This window comes from Schistocerca serialis, unplaced genomic scaffold (genome assembly GCF_023864345.2).
Source record: "Schistocerca serialis cubense isolate TAMUIC-IGC-003099 unplaced genomic scaffold, iqSchSeri2.2 HiC_scaffold_1420, whole genome shotgun sequence".
NCBI lineage: Eukaryota > Metazoa > Arthropoda > Insecta > Orthoptera > Acrididae > Schistocerca > Schistocerca serialis.
Window position 1 is genome coordinate 3709295 of NW_026047648.1, and position 17437 is coordinate 3726731.

The window sequence follows — 17437 nt, forward strand, 5'->3', positions numbered from 1 at the left end:
GATATTTGTGTATAAGGAAGTGGCATCAATGGTTACAAGGATGGTTTCTGGGGGTAACGGATTGGGTAAGGATTCCAAGCGTTCGAGAAAGTGGTTGGTGTCTTTGATGAAGGATGGGAGACTGCACGTAATGGGGCGAAGGTGTTGATCTACGTAGGCAGAGATACGTTCTATGGGGGCTTGGTAACCAGCTACAATGGGGCGGCCGGGATGATTGGGTTTGTGGATTTTAGGAAGAAGGTAGGGGTGCGGGGTGTCGGTGGGGTCAGGAGGTTGATGGAGTCAGGTGAAAGGTTTTGTAGGGGGCCTAAGGTTCTGAGGATTCCTTGAAGCTCCGCCTGGACATCAGGAATGGGATTACCTTGGCAAACTTTGTATGTGGTGTTGCCGCCACTCATACCTCACCTGTCATTCAACAACATCTTTGCCTCTGCACTTCTGCCTCGACTGACATCTCTGCCCAAACTCTTTGTCTTTAAATATGTCTGCTTGTGTCTGTATATGTGTGGATGGATATGTGTGTGTGTGCGAGTGTATACCTGTCCTTTTTTCCCCCTAAGGTAAGTCTTTCCACTCCCGGGATTGGAATGACTCCTTGCCCTCTCCCTTAAAACCCACATCCTTTCGTCTTTCCCTCTCCTTCCCTCTTTCCTGATGACGCAACAGTTTGTTGCAAAAGTTTGAATTTTGTGTGTATGTTTGTGTTCGTTTGTGTGTCTGTTGACCTGTCACCACTTTCATTTGGTAAGTCACATCATCTTTATATATATGGGAGATGTTCCTTAAACGAAAATGAGAAAGTCTAGTAAATTAGGACTCTAAAGAGCTCTTCGCTTTTTAGATTTTGCAAGGAGATAGTGTGGACCAAAACAAGAAAAAAGTCCAGTAAGCATGCACAGTAAAATGCATACAGTAAGAGGTATGAGTACTTCTTCAGTAGAAGAGATATGTTTCACAGTTGCAGAGATAAATGATGGCTCATAACTCTTTAAAGTAGGCCTATGCATTTTAGAGCCAATGTTTACTCGACTTTTTTACTTATTTTATGTTTAAGGAACCTGTTGGCATTTCTTCTGACACTATATTTGGGGCGGGGGCACGTGGGCACATGCATTTGGATAAAAATATATAAATAATTGCAACACCCTGTGTGTGTTACATACTTAGTACAGTATGTTTGTGTTACTTTCTTCTTCTTCTTCTTCTTCGTTTTTCCTTTGATTTATTTCTGTTTTGTTTTTTGCAGGTTCAGATTTATGTCACAATGCAGAAAACAGAAGATTTCTCACAGAATAACATTCTTGTACACTTGCACCAATGACAAAGCAGTTACAGCAGAGGTAGAGAAATTTAAATACTTAGGGACATACATCGGCAAAAGTGGACTGGGTAATAGCGAAGTAAAACACAGAATACAACAAAGCAGAAAAGCAATTGGATGCATCAGTTCTTTTGTGGACCAAGAACATTTCTAACGACAATAAGAAAATGGTGGGTAGGCTAATGGTCAAATCTGACCCGTGCTATGGATGGGAACCACGGATTTTAAATGTTCACCTTTGCAGAAGACTAATAACTGTGGAAACCGATTATTTGAGGAGGACCTTCAGAATATTGAGACTCGAGGAAAAAAGTAATGACGAGTTTAGAGCTCGAATGAGCGCAGATGAAACAGTGGTAGAACTGGAAGAAAATCATTAAAGTGGTATGCTTATTTACTGACCATGCCAGATCAATAGAGGCCAAAGAAAATTTTTTAAGGGAAACCACGTGACAGATATAAATGCGGGAGACCGTAGCGTTCTCGGAAATGCCACATCGACTAAATAATGGAATGTTGAGGTGTGCACGAAGAGCGAACCTCAGTAGAGAGGCGTGACAGAAGACAACAACAATACAGCATAATGTTTTATTTATGTATGTATTAATCAATATAATAATAATAATAATAATAATAATAATAATAATAATAACTGTAATAATGAATAAGAAAGCTCTCAGTTTCACAATATTTGTTTCAGTTGCGGTATTCTAATGTCACAATTCATTGATTTCAGTGTTCATATATGGACTGTTTGTTATTACAGACAGTATTATCTTTTGGCAGTCAGACGAGACCTGAATGACTGACACAAATGCCACAGTACATTTACAGGGCTTTTACATTTCTTTTGTTTCTGATTATTACAATGGAGCAGAATGAGGCTGTGCACAGTGTGGCTGCCCCCCCCCCCCCCCCCCCTCCCCCTCGTCCTCTCTCTCTCTCTCTCTCTCTCTCTCTCTCTCTCTCTTTCTCAGGTGTTGGCCGGCAGACTCCATCGTGGTTACCAGTGCTGCAGATTGAGGAAGATGATACGGCAATATCAGGATGTGCGGATTTGTTGACATTAAACTAGTGTAAATACATTGGTGTGTAAAATTGTAAATGCTTATCTGGCATCGTTCAGCTGGGAAGGCAGCAGTGTAGTGTTATCACAGGCCTTTGTCACTCTCTCTGCAGTGTAGCCACAACAGAAATAATCAAAATATTATTCGGGAAATGTCAGAGTGTTAACACTGAATGCTACCTGTAGTGGAGGAGAGTTCCTTTAACAAAAGTCCTGTCTTTGCAGAACCCATGGTATCAGAAAGGGAAAGAATGAAGTTGGTGTGTTCTATCCAGCAATAATTTTCCTTTCCTCCCCTATCCCCCAACCTCTCACCCCAGTGTGACATCTACTTGTTCTCAGTCTTTGCTAATTAAAAAGGTGAAATATTGCTTTCTAATACTGGTACAATTGTAACACAGTGAAAATGTTTAGCAGCAGATAAATCTGACAAACTGTCAGTAAAATTCGACATGCTTCCAATTTAGTTCCCAAATAAATCTTCAACATATTGTCCCCTGTATTCTCTAACAAAGTTTCCACGTGGAATTTATATGTAAGAAAAATCACATATCCAGGTTAATGCCACAGAATAAGTACAAAGGCTGTCGCAAAACAGTGTATACACTCTTTGAAAATGAATACGCCTTTAATTGAAGCTGATATAAAAGATAATTTTTTAGTGTTACATAAATTAAGGTGAAACTTGAGGTGGTATATCCTCACAATGACTGATGCTTATCAGTGACAACAGAACAGAGTGATGTACCTTTTGTATTGTTTCTGGCAGTGTGTCGTCACAGGCTCCTCTCGTATTGCCTCGGACGGAATGTTGTCGCAGGCTTGCTCGGTACTTGCTGGAGGTAACTTTAACCTACCGAGTTAGATTGGGACGTCAGTGGATTCATTGCGGGAGATGCAGACAGACAGTCTTCCGAAGTACTTTTGAACACGTTTTCCAAAAAGTGTCTTGGGGAGCAGCCCACACACAATGGAAATATCTTAAGATCTCGTAGCAACTAATAGGCCGGACTTCATCGACAGTGCCAGTATAGAAACGGGGACTAGCAATAACGGTGTCATTATAGCGACTGTAGTTACAAAAGTTAATAAATCAGTCGAGAAGGCTAGGAGAGTATTTCTGCTAAGAAGAGCAGATAAGCAGCTAGAATCTCACATAGACAATGAACTGTAATCATTTAGTTACAGAATGATGGATGGAATTATGGGCAAAGTTTAAACATATTGTAAATCATGATCTGTAGAACTAGGTGTGTAGTAAGTGGATTACAAATGGAAAAAACTCACCAGGGTTTAATAACAAAATTTGGAAGGGAAGTGCTGAGGAAGCAAAGGCTGTTGCACTCTCGGTTCAAAGGAGAGAGCACAAATGGCAACAGGCAAAGATTAATAGAGATTCACGTGTCTGTAAAAAGATCTACGCACGAAGTGTTCGACAACTACCACCATTATACCTTAGCGAGAGATCTAGCCGAGAAGGTGAGAAAATTCTGGTCCCGTGTAAAATCACTTTTTGGGTCTAAGGCTTTGATCCAGTTGCTCCTCGACCAGTCTGCTGCGCCAGTTGAAGATGGCAAAACTAAAGCCAAAATTTTAAATTCCGTGTTTAAGAAATCATTTGTGCAGGAGAATCGTACACATATACTGTCATTTAACCGTCACACAGACTCCCGTATTGGCAGTGTAGTAATAAACATTCCTGCCGTAGAGAAACAACTGAAAGAGTCGAAAGCAAGTAAGTCGCCAGATGTGGATGAAATCCCAGTTCTGTTTTACATAGAGTACACTACAGCATTGACCCGTTACTTAGCTTTCACTTATCACAAGTCTCTCGCCCAGCATAAACTCCTAAACGACTGGAAAAAAAGTGCAGGTGACTTTTATCTAAAAAGGATAAAAGAATGGACCCACAAAACATCAATTTGCTGCGGTATTCTAGAACATATTCAGAATTCAAATATAATAAATTTCCTAGAGATTGAAAATCTTGTATCCACAAATCAGCTCAGTATTAGAAAGTACAGCTTGATAACTCAGGCTAGAAGTAAGATACAAATATGAAACTGGTGTCTAATTGTTTACAAACTATCAAAGTTTTTTTCACACAGCAGTAAACTTCCACATGAGCACCCTCAGTAGCATGTAGCACATCTAGGCGATATTCGATTTCCGTCCACACATTAGCCAACTTCACAGGAGGGATCGATTCGACGACTGTGGTTATCCGTTGCCGCAGGGTTTCGAGACCTGGTACACGTGTTCGGTACACCTCGTCCTTGACATAACCTCATAAAAAGAAGTCTAATGGGGTTATATCAGGAGAGCGTGGAGGCCAAACTGTTGGCCCATCACGACCAATCCATCACCCGGGAAAGGTCTTTTCGAGATATGAACGGACGTCCAAACCCCAATGAGGCGGTGCACCGTCTTGCTGAAACAAGACATCGGGGTGATACTGAAGCAGCTGAGGAACAGCATACAGTTGCAACATGTCCAGATACACTGCAGATGTGACGGTAGCCTCAGCGAAGAAGAATGGCCCGATAATTCGATCGTGCAATAGCGCACACCGAAGATTCACCTTTGGACTGCCTCTGACCTCGCCAGGGGGTTGTGAACCCCAAATGCCCACATTATGGCGATTCACTACTCCACTGACAAAATAGGTTGCTTCGTCGGAAAAGGCAGTTCGTCTGAGATAACTGTCATCGTCCTCAATACGTGATAGCATTTCGACCGCAAAGTCATATCGACGTCTACTGTCATTGAGCAACAAGGCCTGAACGATTTGCACTTTGTATGCACGAAACAATAAATGTCACGGAGAGAGCTTTTTGGCATCTGTAATTAACGCGAGGCCCTGCACACCGATTTCTTCGGACTTCGCAGAAAAGACTGCCTTACAGCTTCCACCCTGTCTGCTGAGGTTCTCGGTGGACCAGACCTCGGAAGGTCAGCAACCGATCCTGTGTTCTTGAACTTCTCATACCAGGCTTTAATGCTCTCGACATCAGGTGGATTCCTGCACTGTGGTTGGTGATCGTGTCTCATGGTACCACAGGACACTCTGTGCCTTCTCCTGATTGGTTAACATGGCTTCTTGGGCACTGCGAACCTAAAACAGAAAAAAAAACTTTGATAGTTGTAAACAATTCGACACAAGTTTCATATTGTATCTTACTTCTAGCCTGAGTTATCAATTTATGTAATCAGGGAAAGACTTTTCGGACACCCTGTATTGCTCGTGTGAAACTTGGCTTGCCCTTTCCTCACACGATATGCTGTGAACTATGAATATGGAACTTGCCTGTTGACTATCAAAGTTCCATATTTCTAGATTACCAAAAATTATTTGACACGGTACCCTACTGCAGACTGTCAAAGAAGGTACGGGCGTACGGAATATGTTGTTGAGATATGCGAGAGGCTGTAAGACTCCTTAAGTAATAGAACCCAGTATGTCGTCCTCAACAGAGTGTTCATTACAGAGAAGGAACTGTCAGGAGTGTCCCATTGTAGTGCGATATTATTTACTATTTATTATTTACTATATACGTAAATCGCACGGTGGACGGGGTGGGCAGCAATCTGTGGCTGTTTGCTTATGATGCTGTCGTGGACAGAGAGGTGTCGAAGATGAGTGACTGTACGACGATACGAGATGACTTAGCAAAGTTTCTAGTTGGCGTGACGAACGGCAGCTCGCTCTAAATGTAGAAAAATGTAAGTTAATGCAGACGAGTAGGAAAAATCGACCCGTAATGTTTGGACACGGCATTAATAGAGTCCCACTTTATACAGTCACGTCGTTTAAATATCTGGGCGTACTGTTGCAAAGCAATTTGAAATACAGCGAGCATTTGAGGATTGTGGTAGTGAAGGCAAACGGTCGACTCCGGTCCGTTGGGAAAATTTTGGGAAAATACGGTTCTCGTGTAAAGGAGACCGCACGTAGGACACTAGTTTGACCTATTCTCGCATACTGCTCGAGTGAATGGGAACCATACCAGGTCAAATTGGAGGAAGACATCAAACCGATTCAGAGACAGGCAGTAGATTTGTTACAGGTAGGTTTGAACGACACGTAAGTGGACGAAGATGCTTCGGGAACTCTGATGGGAATCCCCAGAGGTAAGGCGATATTTATTTATTAATTTTTTTAGAAACACTATTGAGAACATTTAGAGAACCATCAGTTGAAGCTTATTGCTGAACAATTCTATTGCCCAGCAACATACATTTTGCATAAGGACCACGAAGATAAGACACAGGAAATTAGGGCTATACAGAGGCACATAGACAGTCGTTTTTCTCTCCGATCTGTAAGTGGAACAGGAAAGGAAACGACTAGTAGCGGTACCATACGCCACGAACCGTACAGTGGCTCGTGGAATATTTGTGTACGTGTAATATTTGCTCTCTTAAATTGTCCAGTGTCTGTGGCTCGTTACGGAACCGTAGAGATAGAAGTCTGAAAGGATTAAATTTCTGGATACTCTGCAGCATTTCCTCTTCATCCTGTCCATTTCAAAGGGAATGTGTGGCACAGAAATACTCTCGCCTCGAGTTGAAAATTAGGTGGCACCGTATCCTGTCAAAGATAATTATCTTCTTTGGTAGAAATGTCAGTTTAGATGTGGGGTTACCGCGATCGTCATTTCTAGGTGAGACGAGTTAACCGTCTGACACCAGAGTGTTACTTGTGGTCGATTAACGCAGCTTTCTCCTGTTGCATACGGATTCTAGTTAGCCCAGTACACACACGATATGGCGATTAATTGTTCTGTTAAGTTTAAAGGTTGCTCCCTCTGACATAAGAATTAGATCTCGAAACAGTCATCTTCTTCACACACGCTCTGAATCGACACTTCGTGTTCCGAATGTCTTTTTCTTCTACTGCGTCCCTTCTATACATTGTGCGCTGTGCCACTAACTTTCAACCTGTCTCAGTTCCTTGTAATTGTTAACTGTGAAGGCGGTGGTGGTGCAAACTAAACTTCTGATGCTTTTAAATCTCACTTATGTTCTGTTTTCGAGTAACTTTTAGCGCCCGCTTTCGGTCTTTAGATGATAACACCTTTTTCATTTCAAAGCCTGTAACAAATGGAAGCCTTCCTAAGTTTTTCGCTGTGTTCTGAGTTGTTACTGTCAAAAATTTATTTCTACCTGCTTTAATCGAGGGGAGAGATTCACTTTCAGAGATTGTACGCATTAATTATTTTGAGACACCCCATACAAAAAACGTTACAAATGTACTAGAGACACAGGTGCGAGCCCACTTTTATTTTGGCAAATAAAGCCATCTAGATTACTTAATCTGTAAGGGACAGTTAACTGAAAGGGGGAAAATTTAGTAAATTGTTTATTATTTTGAAAGTAATCACCATATCTTTTAATACACGATCCCACTTTGAAACCAGATAGTAAGTGCCTTCATCGAAAAATGTTTGCAGTTTTGCAAGGAACCGCCTTTGTATGTAGAACTGGACCACTTTGTTCAAAGCAGATTGATGGCCACGTATGTCTGAAGGGCTCCAAAAATATGGAAATAGAATGGAGGGAGAGAGGTCAGTACTGCAAAGGCAACCCAGTGAATTTTCGGCAGCGTAGTCAAAACGACATCATTCTGTTGCAGGATAATTTCCGCACACGTGTTGTTGAGGTTGTTTAAAATACACTGGGAAGCCCTTACACATCCTCAGTACAGTCCCGATCTGTCCCCGGAGCCCAGAAGAAGGACATCCTGGCTGACGATGTGCTTTGGACAGAGAGGTGCACTCCTGCATACGATCACAGTTCCGTAGGCATCTGAAAATATTTTTCCATTATGGCATTGACCATCTTATCTCACAGTGGCAGCTATGGCAATTACTTTTGAAATAACAAACATTTTAGTTACTTTTTTAAATCTGTTTTGTTTTCATTTGACTGTCCACAATATTTTCCTTTATTATGACATTTGGGCTATTCCCATCATAATACACTACTGGCCATTAAAACTGCTACACCACGAAGATGACGTGCTACAGACGAGAAATTTAACCGACAGGAAGAAGATGCTGTGATATGCAAATGATTAGCTTTTCAGAGCGTTCACACAAGGTTAGCACCGATTTCTCAAGGTTGGCACCGATTTCCCATACACAAACAGCAGTTGACTGGCATTGCCTGGTGAAATGTTGCTGTGATGCCTCACGCAAGGAGAAGAAATGTGAACCATCACGTTTGGACTTTGATACAGGTCAGATTGTAGCCTATCGTGATTGCGGTTTATCGTATCGCGACATTGCTGCTCACGTTGGTCGAGATCCGATGATTGTTAGCAGAATATGGAATCGGTGGGTTCAGGGGGGTAATACGGAACGCCGTGCTGCATCCCAACGGCCTCGTATCACTAGCAGTCGAGATGACAGGCATCTTATCCGCACGGCTGTAATGGATCGTGCAGCAACGTCTCGATCCCCGAGTCAGCAGATGGGGATGTTTGCAAGACGACAACCATCTGCACGAACAGTTCGACGACGTTTGCAGCAGCACTGACTATCAGCTCGGAGACCGTGGCTGCGGTTACCCTTGACGCTGCGTCACAGACAGGTGCACCTGCGATGGTGTACTCGACGATGAACGTGGGTGCACGAATGGCAAAACGTCATTTTTTCAGATGAATCTAGGTTCTGTTTACAGCATCACGATGGTCGCATCTGTGTTGGGCGACATCGCGGTGAACGCACATTGGAAGCGTGTGTTCGTCATCGCCATACTGGTGTATACCCGGCGTGATGGTATGTGGTGTCATCGGTTACCCGTCTCTGTCACCTCTTGTTCGCATTGATGGCACTTTGAACAGTGGATGTTACATTTTAGATGTGTTACAACCCGTGGCTCTACCCTTCATTCGATCCCTGCGAAACCCTACATTTCAGCAGGATAATGCACAACCGCATGTTGCAGGTCCTGTATGGGCCTTTCTGGATACAGAAAATGTTTGCTTGATGAAATGTGGTATCGTGTTGAAGCTGCATGGGCAGCTGTACCTGTACACGCCATCTGAGCCATCTGAGCCTTGTTTGACTCAATGCCCAGGCGTATTGAGGCCGTTATTACGGCCAGAGGCGGTTGTTCTGGGTACTGATTTCTCGGGATGTATGCACCCAAATTGGGTAAAAATGTAATCACATGTCAGTTCTAGTATAATATATTTGTCCAATGAATACCCATTTACCATCTGCATTTCTTCTTGGTGTAGCAATTTTAATCGCCAGAGTGTATATAAGCTAAGTTCAGTCTTCCTTGCAAGAAAACGTTATGCCTAAGTGGAACATTTTTTTGCTAAAACCACATTTTACATGTTCTAAGCTTTTACTGACAATTGCAGCCACTGAACTGTTGTCATAATTGAAAATCTGTTAAGCAATCTAGATGCTATACTTGTAAACAATTGTTATGATTGCCGGCTCATTTGGAGAATGTAGTTCCTGTGTTAACCCTCTATCAGGCAGTGTCACTCTCAAGCATTGCCAAAATTGCTCACATTTTCCGGCAACACGTTTCAAGTTTAGTCTTCGGCCAGGCGGCGGATGTAGTGAGCGACATTCGAGCCCTCCGATCCAGTCACATTCTACTGTCCGTAGTGCAGAGTTTCCAGGCAGTGTGCATATTTAGGAAGACACTGTACGAGCTTACGTGAGTCGTCTGCAAGGATATAACAACTCGATTAGAGCCTCGATCTCTGTCACATCTATAAAATGGGCGTTTCTTTCACACCGGTATTTTGCTCGCTGATATTTTTCGGTGAGCTAATTTGTGTGATTCACAATAACCTGTATCATTGAAACATCAAAAACTTTCTCCCAAGTTCTCACCCCAGGAGCTGAACTATTGTACCACTCAGTGTGTTTTGTTTTCCTCTTTTCCAGCACATTGGGGTTTTCTACCATCGCAAACTGTCGATAATTTTATCCCTCTTTTTCTCGAAAATAATGAAATAATTGGTCTCCATCACATGGATAATTCAGCACGTAATTATCCTGACCGTTTGAATCCTCGGTCCAGTCTGTTTCTGAATATCCTTTTCATTCGTCGACAATTTCTCGTCCATCTTCATCACTCAGAACTAGATCGGAGCCACCTTCTGTTTCCTCTAACAGAAGACTATTATCTTCTTTGCTGTGATTGGGGTTATTCAAATTGTACGGTTTTCACTTTCTCATTTTTACGTGTGAAAAATATCAGGACTGTGGAACTCACAATGATCCCACAGAACTCGAGTTGTTTTTAAGGCAATTAAAAGTTTCAGTACCACAAATGAACGGTCACTGAAGAAATATATCATACACTATCTCACGTATGTATCACATCAGCTCTCACGAGAAAGAGTATAGAGAGAAAAAGTAGTAGTGGAATTACTCGGGAATGTGCAGCAGACCCGATAGGTCTCTATGCCAATAAGGAGCGCACACGTGTCGATTCGATACTGAATGGAGATAGGGAAGTTATTACACGACCTGCAGAAGCCGTCGGCAAACGTCACCCCCTCCTGCGGCCAGTGTGAGAACAGGCAATGATCAAATATGAAAACAGAGGAGACTTTACAGGTCTTGCATTCCCACGGGTTAAATGTGAAAATTTTTGGTTAGTTTTTACCGTTACTGCTACATGTTTCGGTCGGATGAACCTCCACTGTCAGGTGAAATTACGTCATTTAATTAATACGGCACGTACGTGTCATATGTACGACCTTTTGGGTATACTGTGCTGCTGTCCAGTAGCATCAGACAAAAAGCAAAACATTATTTTTGTACGAGGCTCAGAATTGTGCGGGGCTTTAGACTGCAGAGGCCCAGTAACACGAATTTAAATGCCATTCAGTGGTCACGAGCTCCTTTCCCTGTTACGTTTACATCCACATACACTTTGTATATGCTGAACTGAGGAAAGGTAGCTTATTAGAAAATGTAACACTTGTAAAGAACGTCCAAAATAATAATTAAATGAAAACAGCAAAGGCTGTCATTTATTTCAACTTTTTCTTTGGTTGACACCTAATTTCAGCTTTTTTAAGCCACTGTCCAGTGTTAAGCTCGAAAGGGGATGCTACGTGTATTTGTTTTCACATTGCATATTTCCGTTTGTTTTGGTTTACAAATTTAACTTTTCTCAATGTTTCGACAGTGCACCAAGTATTAAGAACAGTTAAATTTGTAAATCGAAACAAACAGAAATTCGAAAATTAATACCGTGCAATGATGTTTACTGCACCAGGTTTACAATTCAGAGCACTTTAATTGCACTTCAGTATTAAACAACCTGCTGCTTATGGCCAGATCTGATCTCATTCACTATAATTTGTGGACAGATGAGGGGTAAGCTGCGTGCTATGCTCGACTGAATTCCTGTAGTGGTGATTGTTTGAGTGCAGTAATCTAACACTGAAGTGACCCAGAAGTTTTTGTGTGGCAAGTAAATCATTAACACAGTTGCTAATTACACTGTTCTTCCACGTAGGGTGTAATATCAAAATGAGCATGCTGTGCATAGGAAGTATCACTTAGAAATGACACAGTCCACAGTCTGATGCTATTGTCATTACTAGCAGAAGGCATTATTAGAAGTCTAACACATTTCATGATGTTAATTACAAGTTCATACTTAGTCATTAAAAACATTTAGATAACTCGCGATACATTTTCGACTCGTATTCTGTACTTAGCCACCTGTGGTACGTCGCTTCGTAACCTGCCACAGACTGACTGAAGTGGCTCCCAGAAGCCTCCCTCTCTTTTATAAGTTTACAATAATTACGACATCTGTCAGCTGTTGTTCTTCGCTGTCTTTTTACAAAAAAAAAAAAAAAAAAAAAAAAAAAAAAAAAAAAAAAAAAAAAAAAAAAAAAAGGGGGGGGGGGGGGGCAATTGCTATTCAATTCTGCTGCCTTATTTGCCAGAATATAGTCTCAGTAATAATGTTTTTATGGAAGGTCTTAATTACTCTGAAACTAAACTAGCGCAAAAGTTACTAACACATTTCTGGCATTAGCTGAATAAATGCTTCACTTATCGATATATTCTTACGATCTACTTTATCTGAAAGTTAGCAGATGAGTACATGTTTACATGTGGACAATGATGATGAAGTTTGCAATCAATGGTATTTTTAATTGTCACAGTTTTTTAGGTAAACTAATTACACCAGCATATTCTGATTGACTAAATAAATGTACTGGATAATAAAGTTAAATCGGCTAAGCCCTGTATTAATATGAGACATTTATGGTATTGTGCATATGTCACATCAATGATGATCTGAAAGATACTTGCAAACAAAAAATTTTGTTGCAGGGGGGGGGGGGGGGGGGGGGGGAGAGAGAAAGGCATAGCAAGGGGGGAAATCCACCTGATTTGTTACAATAGAAACTGGAAAAATATGCCACATTCACTTAATAAACTTATACTTGAAGAATCAAGATGATGTTATAACACACATGCCATATTTTAATTATTATTACTATATTATGTTGATACTTCTGAGTGTGTGGGTGGGAAGCCTCAGAGAGAGAGCATAGTTTTGACTATGACAGCTGTGAGTTGTTAAGCACGGGATCCCGCCTCCCTTCCTTTAATTTTTAAATAGGCTTTTGGCTTATGCCACAAGAAATGGGAGGAGCTACAGGAAACCCAGGTTAAGATACATGTTCTGCGTCGTGTTACTCTCCCCTGACCCCGAGTTTTGGGTGACCTTTCGTAGTAGTTCTCATTTCGCAAATCTCATCAGTCCTTGCCCTTCTCTCTTCCTTTCCCTTCAACCCTTCTGCCAGAAAAAGCAGCACTGGCTTCAAAAACTCGTGCATTTCCACGTCTTTTTTGTGTGTTTCTTCCTGCCACTGCTCTGTCTGTAAATTTTTTATCAGTCCTATTGTTGTTGTGGTCTTCAGTCTGAAGACTCGTTGGATGCAGCTCTCCATGCTACTTTTCATCTGTTGTTGTTGTTGTTGTTGTGGTGGTGGTGGTGGTGGTGGTGGTGGTGGTGGTGGTGGTGGTGGTCTTCAGTCCTGAGACTGGTTTGATGCAGCTCTCCATGCTACTCTATCCTGTGCAAGCTGCTTCATCTCCCACTACCTACTGCAGCCTACATCCTTCTGAATCTGCTTAGTGTATTCATCTCTTGGTCTCCCTCTACGATTTTTACCCTCCGGGCTGCCCTCCAATACTAAATTGGTGATCCCTTGATGCCTCAGAACATGTCCTACCAACTGATCCCTTCTTCTACTCAAGTTGTGCCACAAACTCCTCTTCTCTCCAATTCTATTCAATACCTCCTCATTAGTTATGTGATCTACCCATCTAATCTTGGGCATTCTTCTGTAACACCACATTTCGAAAGCTTCTATTCTCTTTTTGTCCAAACTATTTATCGTCCATGTTTCACTTCCATACATGGCTACACTCCATAAAAAAATACTTTTCATGTTTGAATAACTATTGTAATGTACATCCTTGTGAATCTGCTTAGTGTATTCATCTCTTGGTCTCCCTCGGATTTTTACTCCCCACACTTTCCTCCAGTGTTAAATTGGTGATCCCTCGATGTCTCAGAATGTGTCCTATCAACCGATCCCTTCGTGTAGCCAAGCTGCATGACAAATTTCTTTTCCCCCAATTCTGTTGAGTACTTCCTCATTAGTTGTATGATCTACTCATCTAATCGTCAGCATTCTTCTGTCTCTTCTTTGCTAAACTGTTTATCATCCTCTTTTCACATCCGTACATGGCTACACTCCATACAGATACTTTAGGAAAGACTTCCTAACATTTAAATGCATATGTGATGATAACAAATTTCTCTTCTCCAGAAAAGCATTTCTTGCCGTTGACCATCTACATTTTATGTCCTCTCCACTTTGGCCATCATTTATTTTGCTGCCCAAATAGCAGAACTAATCAGCTGCTTTAAGCATCTCTTGTCCTAATGCATTTCCCTCAGCATAACCCGATTTAATCACTACATTTCATTATCCTTTTTTTCTGTCGATATTCATCTCATATCCTCCTTTCAAGACACTGTCCATTCCATCCTGCTGCTCTTCCAGCCCTGTGCTGTCTCTGACAGAATTACAGTGTCATCAGCAGACTTCAAAGTTTTTATTTCTTCTCCCTGGACTGCAATTCCTAAAGCAAACTTTTGTTTGGTTTCCTGCACTGCTTGCTCAATATACAGATTGAATAACATCGGGGAGAGGCTACAACCCTACCTCACTCATATTACATATATTTATTCTCCAGTTGGTATTCGTAAATGGATTCTGCTGATGTGGGGATGTAATTAGTCGTGTCATTACTTGATACAATGTATCTGAGAAATGGTCGAGGCAATGTGTGGATTATGCCTATAAATCATTTAAACAGACAGGTATGCTCTTAACGTGACAGGCATGGGTGTGAGACATGCCAGGTAACTGCTTATTCAGAAACCACCTCTGATCAAACAAAAAACTAATTAACAATGAAAAAATCAATTTTTGACAATATAAGGTAATCAGATGGATAAAAATCTGCTCACCGTGCAGTGGGAGAGAAACACAAACACAAGAGGTTTTACCTATGCGAGCTTTCAGAGCCAGTGGCGCCTTCTTCTGGCACAAAGTTTGAAGGGGAAGGATGAGGGGTGACGGAAAAGGACTGGGAAGGTTTAGGAAACAGGGCAGATTTCAGAAAAGTCATCCAGAACCACAGGTCGGGGGAGACTTCCACAGGTCCGGGTGATTCTTCCGAAGTCTCCCCCTTTTCCTAAACCTCTCCAGTATTCTTCCTTCACCCCTCCCACTGGAAGGAGGAGCCACTGGCTCTGGAAGCTCGTGTGAGTGTAACCTCCTTTTACGTGTGCGTCTGTCTGCCACCGCTCGGTGAACAGATTTTTCTCTATCCTAGTACATTGAGTAAACTAATCTTTAGGTGAATACGATCTGTCACTCTCCATCCGAGATAACGTGCAGCATATTCCCTACCGAGAAATCGTCAGTCCGGTCACAATTTCTTTTTCGTACACCATGTGAAAATATTTTTGTAGACAAACACTGGTGTCTTCCTGTGCCAAATGCTTTTTGGAAGCCAGGAATAACTGTGTTTACCTCATTGCCCCAGTCTGTTGCTTAAATTTATTTATTTATTTATTTATTTGTCCATATAAATCTCTTTTTTTCAGTACATACAAGGTGCATCTGAAACGTTTGGTGAAAGGTTTGAGAAAATTGAGGAAGCAAAAGTTACAGGCAGATTACCTTCACAGGCCGTCAGATCAATCACCGCCAGCCACAATGCAATTCTGACACCGGCTATAATAGTGTCGGAAATTGTCGACAGCTGCTCCTCGTGGAATTGCTCGGAGCCTCGCAATCGCCCTGGGGGCGACACCCAGACCGGACAACTGACGCCCTCTTCCGGCCCCGGGATCCCTCGGGACTCTTCCCTCGCGGACTCTGCCGACGGGCAGTCGAGCCGCAGGTCGCAGGCCGTACAACTTCACGTCACAGAATCTCGGGGAGACCGGTCCTCGCAGATGTATAAATCGTCCGAGGACGAGAAGTAGTCTCCGAAAAGAGTGAGCTTCTGGTGGCCCCCGTGCCCGCACGTTCCGACTCTGTAGCCGAGGTGGCGTTTCCAGACCCCGATTCAGAATAAATGTGTTCTTGTGATGTATCCTCACGACCAGTGGCAGCAGGTGGCTCTTTGCACCCCCACAGGATTCTGGTACCGTGGTCGCTAGTGGAACTGTAGCAGCTTTTTCCACCATTTGTCCTAGCTACGATTAGATTAGCACTTGTTCCATAGATCGTGAATACGACACTTCGTAATGATGTGGAACGTGTCAGGTTAATAAAGGGAGTCTATACAAGATATTAAATTACACAGAATATTACATGACACTTAATTTTTTTGTGGGGGTTGGGGAAATTACCCACTTACTACATCCAAAAATTCATCTAATGAGCAGAAGGAGTTGCCATTAAGAAATTCTTTTAATTTCCTTTTAAATGCTATATGGCTGTCTGTCAGACTTTTGATGCTATTAGGTAAGTGACCAAACATTTTTGTGGCAGCATAATTTACCCCCTTCTGATCCAAAGTTAGATTTAACCTCGAGTAGTGAAGATCATCCTTTCTCCTAGTGTTGTAGCCATATACACTGCTATTACTTTTGAATTCGTTCGGATTGTTAACAACAAATTTCATAAGTGAATATATATATTGTGAGGCTACAGTGAAGATTTCTAGCTCTTTAAATAAGTGTCTGCAGGATGATCTTGGATGAGCTCCAGCAATTATTCTGATTACACGCTTTTGTGCAATGAACACTCTTTTACTCAGTGATGAGTTACCCCAGAATATGATGCCATACGATAGCAGAGAATGAAAATAGGCGTGGTAAGCTAATTTACTCAGATGTATATCGCCAAAATTTGCAATGACCCTAATAGCATAAGTAGCTGAACTCAAACGTTTCAGCAAATCCTCAGTGTGTTTTTTTCCAGTTCAACCCCTCATCATTGCATACACCCAGAAATTTTGAATATTCTACCTTAGCTACCGATTTCTGATCAAAGTCTATATTTATTAATGGTGTCATTCCATTTACTGTGCAGCCTTATAGGAATTTGAAATTGTAACGCCACGTAATATTCGCCTTTCATTTGTTGTGACATATTCCACATATTTTGCCATTGCAGTTTTCCACGGCTCTGTACTTCACGTAACTAGTCTGTGTATGTTAATTTCAAACTGAGAACAGTTCCTGTAAATTTAGGTCACTTCGCTAAGATGTCAACTTTCTAATTACAGGGGACGCAAGCGTCAGACTTGACCGACAGCAGAACGGTTGTCTCCCCTCTCCGTTTACAGTGAATACAGTCCAGCACCACACCCACAATAGAACGGTCGGTTGTCTTATTCCGCCTTCAATGTTAAGTACTTTCAAGAACACTCTGGGAGGAGGAAGTTGGAGATACAAACTTAATTGCTTCCAAAATTGCAACAGTCTCCGCCATAAAACTGAAGCAG

The 17437-nt window shown here is 41.9% G+C and overlaps 2 protein-coding genes across 4 annotated transcripts in view; one reads left to right on the top strand and one right to left on the bottom strand.

The window, feature by feature from the left end:
* The window catches only part of LOC126443000 (uncharacterized), a 60893-nt gene extending 58886 nt beyond the window's left edge, over positions 1-2007 (top strand). For 2 of the 3 annotated variants that reach the window (XM_050090842.1, XM_050090841.1), the window contains one exon: positions 1247-2006. The gene's annotated coding sequence lies outside the window, so the exon portion shown is untranslated. Of the gene's footprint in view, positions 1-1246 lie in introns of all 3 variants that reach the window. The other variant, XM_050090843.1, reaches the window with a different exon arrangement.
* A 1019-nt stretch (positions 2008-3026) lies between these two features.
* The window catches only part of LOC126443003 (uncharacterized), a 53571-nt gene continuing 39160 nt past the window's right edge, over positions 3027-17437 (bottom strand). The window contains exon 5 of the mRNA XM_050090849.1: positions 3027-5502. The gene's annotated coding sequence lies outside the window, so the exon portion shown is untranslated. The remainder of the gene's footprint in view (positions 5503-17437) is intronic.